This window comes from Nicotiana attenuata, unplaced genomic scaffold, assembly GCF_001879085.1.
Source record: "Nicotiana attenuata strain UT unplaced genomic scaffold, NIATTr2, whole genome shotgun sequence".
Taxonomy (NCBI): domain Eukaryota; kingdom Viridiplantae; phylum Streptophyta; class Magnoliopsida; order Solanales; family Solanaceae; genus Nicotiana; species Nicotiana attenuata.
In genome coordinates this window covers 218,075-224,074 of record NW_017671374.1, presented here as the reverse complement: position 1 = coordinate 224,074, position 6,000 = coordinate 218,075, and positions in this window count along the sequence as shown.

Below are 6,000 nucleotides of genomic sequence, written 5' to 3'. Positions count from 1 at the left end.
TTTATCATTTAAATCATAACCCTTTCTTGATACTTTTAAAAATGGAGACAATTGAACTTGAAGCCTTTAAATCCTTAGAAATCCTCAACTTAATTTCTTTTGTTACAATTAGCATGTACAATCAAATAACGGTGTCCATAAAGCATGGTGTAAACCTAAAACTACCCGGACATAACAGGAATAGTAGCTACGTACGGACTCTCGTCACTTCGTGCTTACGTAGCCCCCACAAATAATCACATACTCCCTTCGTTCCAATTTATGTGAACCTGTTTGACTGGGCACGAAGTTTAAGAAAAAATAAAGACTTTTGGAATTTGTGGTCCTAAACAATTCAAAAAGGGGGCCAGAATATTTGTGTGGTTTTAAAACCTTCTCATTAAGGGTACAATTGTAAGTTTAAGCTAAATTATTTCCAAATTTAGAAAGGGATCATTCTTTTTGGAATGAACCAAAAAGGAAATAGGTTCACATAAACCGGAACAGAGGGAGTATTAATTAAGTTCACCTATGGGGAAATTTCCCTCTTACAAGGTTAGAAAAGAGACTTACCTCGTCTCAAGCCTACTTCTAACTCAAGAATGCGCTCAAACCTTCAAACCGTAGCCGAACAGTCCAAAACTATTCAAATAGTATAAAAATCAATCATTATAGGTTCAAAAGTTCATATTCTAACTATTAAAGTGATTACCCAACCCCAAAGGCAAGATTCCTAAAATTCACCTCCGTGCCCACATGCCCGAATTCCAGAAATTTTCAAAGGAAGTTGTTACCCATGACCTAAGGAACATAATATATGATTTTCACTAAGTTTCATAATCATTTTCGTGGTAGAATCTCTTTTTTATCAAAACCCTAGGTTTTCCTCTAAACCCATGATTTTCACAATTTTATACAAGTTAATCTACACATAATCTAAGTACTTAACTCACATATGGTAGAAATTACTTACCTCCAAAAGCTAGATGAAAATCCCTCTCAAGAAGCTCCAAAAATCGCTCAATAATGGAGTGAAAATGAGTCAAAAATGCCTAAGTCCCGTATTAAATGAAGTGTACTGCCCCAACGATTTTCACACCTGCGGTGCACTGACCGCATCTACGGTAACGCTTCTGGGGATGTGGGTCCGCTCCTGCGAATTGACTGGGCCAGCTGGGGGTCGCTTCTGCGGACGGGCTCCCGCTCATGCGGTCTCTCTTCTGCGGAAAGGGAGCCTGTAACGACCCGACCGGTAGTTTTGCATTTTTGAACCCCGTTCCCTTAAATAAGACTTCCCGCACTTGCATTAGCTAATTTATAACTTGGGGGGACGGGTGGTTCGGATTTAGAAGAGTTTTGAGCAAGAATAAGTCTAGTTGCTCCTTTAAGTTTCTTTAAAAAGGCCAAGTTTGACTTCGGTCAACATTTTGGGGAAACGGACCCGAAATCGTGATTTGACAATTTCTGAGGGTCCGCGGGAAAATATGGGACCTGGGCGTATGCCCGGAATCGAATTCCGAGGTCCCTAGCCCGAGTAATGAATTTTTATGTGAAATTGTTAAGTTAAAGTTTCAAAGGTTTAAATAAACTAAGAAATCATTGTTTTCCTAGGTATCGGGTTCGGATTTCGATTTCGAAACTTGGTACAAGTCCAATATATCAGTTAAGACTTACCCGTAAAATTTGGTGTCAATCCGAGTAGTGTAAGGGCGTTTTGACCCGTTGGAGGAGAATTAAGAACTTGAAGTTCAATGATTTGATTCATTTGGTTTTGGGGTTGATTCCTCGATTTAGTGTTGTTTTGAGTGTTTCGAGGGTTCGAGTAGGTCTGCCTCGTGATTTCAGACTTGTCGGTATGTTCGGGCGGAGCTCGGGAGCCCCGAGCGTCAAATGGTCGAGGTTCGAGTGAAGTTGAAAACTTAGGAAAAACCTTATCTGCTGCTTCTGTCATAAACGCTTCTACGGCTCTTGGACCGCAGAAGCGAGACCGCAGAAGCGGTCGTTTTATCGCAGAAGCGGAAGGGGCCAGGCCCAGGGGAAACCGCAGGAGCGGACCCCTGACCGCAAAAGTGGTCCATCCGCCCAGGCCCAGAACCGCAGAAGCGGTGGGCTTACCGCTTAAGCGACCTCGCAGAAGCGAGGTTATGACCGCAGAAGCGGCCCAGGCCCCCTTGCCCATTTCCGCAAAAGCGGCTCATGTCCGCAGAAGCGGAACCCGCAGAAGCGGGATTTCTTCCGCAGAAGCGGAAATCACTGGGGGCAGAATGGTTCATTAATACGAACCCAAACTCATTTCTTCCACATTACTCTTAACACTTAGGCGATTTTGGTGATTCCAAAGAGGAGGTTTCAACATAACATTGCAAGGTAAGTAATCCCCACTCATTTTTAGTTCAAATACATAAACATTAGGTAGATTTAACACTAAAAATTAGGTAAAATCAAGGGATTTGAGCTAGACCTAGGGTTTAATGAAAACTAAGATTTTATCACATAATTTGCCATGTAGTGAACTAGAAATCATATATTTGTGATCCTTAGGTGATAGAGAACAACTTCCTTCGAAAAATCTCGGAATCCGGGCACGTGGGCCCGGGGTCGGAATTTAGGAAACTTGTGTTAATGGTTAGAAAATTTCCTAAATAGTTAGAGTTCGACCTTGTAAGCCTTTATTTACTAGTTCTTACTTCGTTTGATTAGTTTGGGATTGTTCGGCTTCGAATTAAGGACTTGGGCTCGTTCTTGGGCATTGGAAGTGCACTTTGGAGCGAGGTGAGTCTCCTTTCTTGTAAGAGGGAATTGTCCCCATAGGATTATAAATGAGTAATTGTTGTCAAAGGCGGGGGCTACGTACGTACTAGGTGACGAGAGTCCGTGCTTAGCTACTATAATGATAATTGTTCGGGTAGTTTAGGACCCACGTTATGTCTAATTGGGGAATATTTCTTATTTTAAATTGCCAATGTGATTATTTATGATTTGCTAGAGACTTGAGGAAATCAAAAGTGAACTTATGAGTTTGTTGAGTCTTGGTAGGAATTCCCTTATATGTAATTGAGCCTTATGTGCTTCCTGATATTTTCTTGATGATTATGGACCGGGCCGATCGCCTCGGTGAGAATAGATGCATCTATGGTTCGTGCCGCTCGACCCTCGGCAGTGCACAATTTATTTTCTGTTGGAGCGGGCCGTCGACCTCGGCATGATTGTGCATGATTTATATGCTTGCATTTAGATATGACATGATCACTTGTTTAATATGAAAAAGGGAAAACTGGTAGTTTAATTATGTCAAGAACATGAATATGACTCTTCTCTTAAACTTGTGTTATTGGAAATTCTTCATGCTGTATATCTCACTTTATTATTATACTATCTTGACCTTAGTAAGTATCAAGTCGACCTCTCGTCTCTACTTCTTCGAGATTAGACGGGATACTTACTGAGTACATGTGGTTTATGTACTCATACTACGCTTCTGTACTTAAATGTACAGGATTTGAGGCAGGTGGATCTGGACATCATCCTGGTGCGCATCAGTGAGCACGCTTGGGGACTTCTACGGTGAGCTGCTTTCTCTTTCATGCCGATCCGCAGCCGAAGAAGTCCTTTCTTGTACTTTTTTTGTTTCTGTCTATTCTGATTCAAACAGTGGGATGGTGTATTATTCTTTTGTGTATTTTCTACTAGTCGCCCGTAGCTTGTGACACCAGGTTCTGGCACACACAGTAGTAGACATTTATTTTGGGGTTGTATCGCTATTTTAGCACTTTATGATCTTTACTGGTCTTATTTTTAAATTCGAAAATCTAGTATAACTGTCTTTGGCTAAAGTAAAATGAGAAGTTAATCGCATTTCGAATCGGCTGGCCTAACACAATGTTAGGCGCCATCATGACCTATTATGGAAAACGGGTCGTGACAGAGCCGCATCTGTGGAACCTGGGCTACCCTTCCTTGGCCGCTTCTGCGGTGCTTGGCCCGCACATGCGAGCTCGCACTTGTGGCTAACTAACCCGGAGGTGCGGTTATGACAGTAGCTGGAGCTTCAGCTCTTGCTCCAACTTCCAACTTGGTCCAGGCCTCGTCCGATTAACGCTCGGGGCCTCCGGGGCCCCGCCCGAACGCACCAACAAGTTCGGGATCATAAAATGGACTTGCTTGAACTCTCGGAACGCGCGAAACAACATCAAAACTAAGAATCACACCCTAAAACCAATTGAATCAAACTTAAGAACTTCAAGTTCTTCAATTCACTTCTAATGCGCCGAAACGTACTTATACTACTCGGAATGACACCAAATTTTGCGTGCAAGTTTTAAATGACATTACGGAACTATTCCCAGTCTTGGAATTCCTTTTGGACCTCGATATCACCAAATCCCGCTCCAAACCAAATATTAAAGAACTTCTAAAAACCTTCAAGAACCAACTTTCACTATTAGGCGCCAAAACGCTCCCGGGTCATCCAAAACCCAATCCAGACATACACCCAAGTTCGAAATCATCATATAAACCTATTAGAACCGTCAAATCCCGATTCTGAGGTCGTTTACTCAAAATGTTGACCGAAGTCAAACTTGGCCTTTTAGGCCAACCTTAAGGAACCAAGTGTTCCGATTTCTACCCAAACTCTTTCAAATCTCGAACCAACCATCCCTGCAAGTCATAAATCTGTAAAAGCAAGCACGGGAAGTTTTATTTTGGGGAACAGGGTTCTAGAAAGCAAAACGACCATTCGGGTCGTTACATTCTCCACCTCTTAAACAAGCATTCGTCCTCAAGCGGGTTTAGATTCATAACTGAAGTGATGAATATGTGCGGATATCTGCTCCGCATGTCCTCCATGAACTCTCAGGTCGCCTCCTCGACCGGTTGGCACCTCCACTGAACCTTTACCGCGAAAATCCTCTTGGATCTCAATTGGCGTTCCTGTCTAGCAACAATAGCAATTGGCTCTTCCTCATAACCCAAGCTCTCATCTAGCTGAATAGTACTAAAGTCTAACACATGAGACAAGTCGGCGTGATATCTCCGGAGTATAGACACGTGAAAAACTGGGTGAACCCCCGATAGGCTGGGGGTAAAGCAAGCTCATAAGCGACCTCCCCAACTTGCCTCAATACCTCAAATGGGTCTATAAACCTTGGGCTCAACTTGCCCTTTTTTCCGAATCTCATGATACCCTTCATCGGCGAGACTTTCAAGAGAACCTTCTCTCTGATCATAAATGATACATCACGCACCTTCTGATCCGCGTAGCTCTTCTGTCTGGATTGTGTTGTGCAAAGTCGCTCCTAAATCAACTTTACCTTTTCCAAGGCATCCTTCACTAGATCGGTACCATATAACCTAGCCTCGCCGCGCTCAAACCGCCCGATGGGAGAACGACATCGCCGACCATATAAAGCCTCAAATGGAGCCATCTCGATGCTGGACTGATAACTGTTGTTGTAAGAAAACTCGGCCGAAGGCAAGAAGTGATCCTACTGTGTGCCTCCTCTAGAATCCTCGCCCTCAAGCTATCGACATTATGAACACATAGGCGACCCTAGAGTCGCAGAACACTATCCTCGCCAATAGAAACCTCCTCGGCACCACCTTGTAGTACCGTATCTCTGAGAACTACCAAATGTGGATCATCAAACTGCCGAGCCTTGATCTGCCCCAATAATGAAGATTGGGCAACAACACATGCAAGAACTCGGGTAGGCTCTGAAATGTCCAGCCTCACAAGTCTGTTAGCCAAGGACTGAATATCCAAAGCTAGTGGCCTCTCCTCTGCTGAAATGAATGCCAAGATACCCATACTCACTGCCTTCCTACTTAAGGCATCCGCGACCACTTTTGCTGCTTGGATGATAAAGGATGGTGATGTCAGAATCCTTAAGTAGCTCAAGCCACCTACGCTGCCTCAAATTGAGATCCCTTTGCTTGAACGAATGTTGTAGGCTACGATGTCACGATCCTAGTTCACCCTCCATGAACATGTCGTGATGGCACCTAGTTCCTACAACTAGG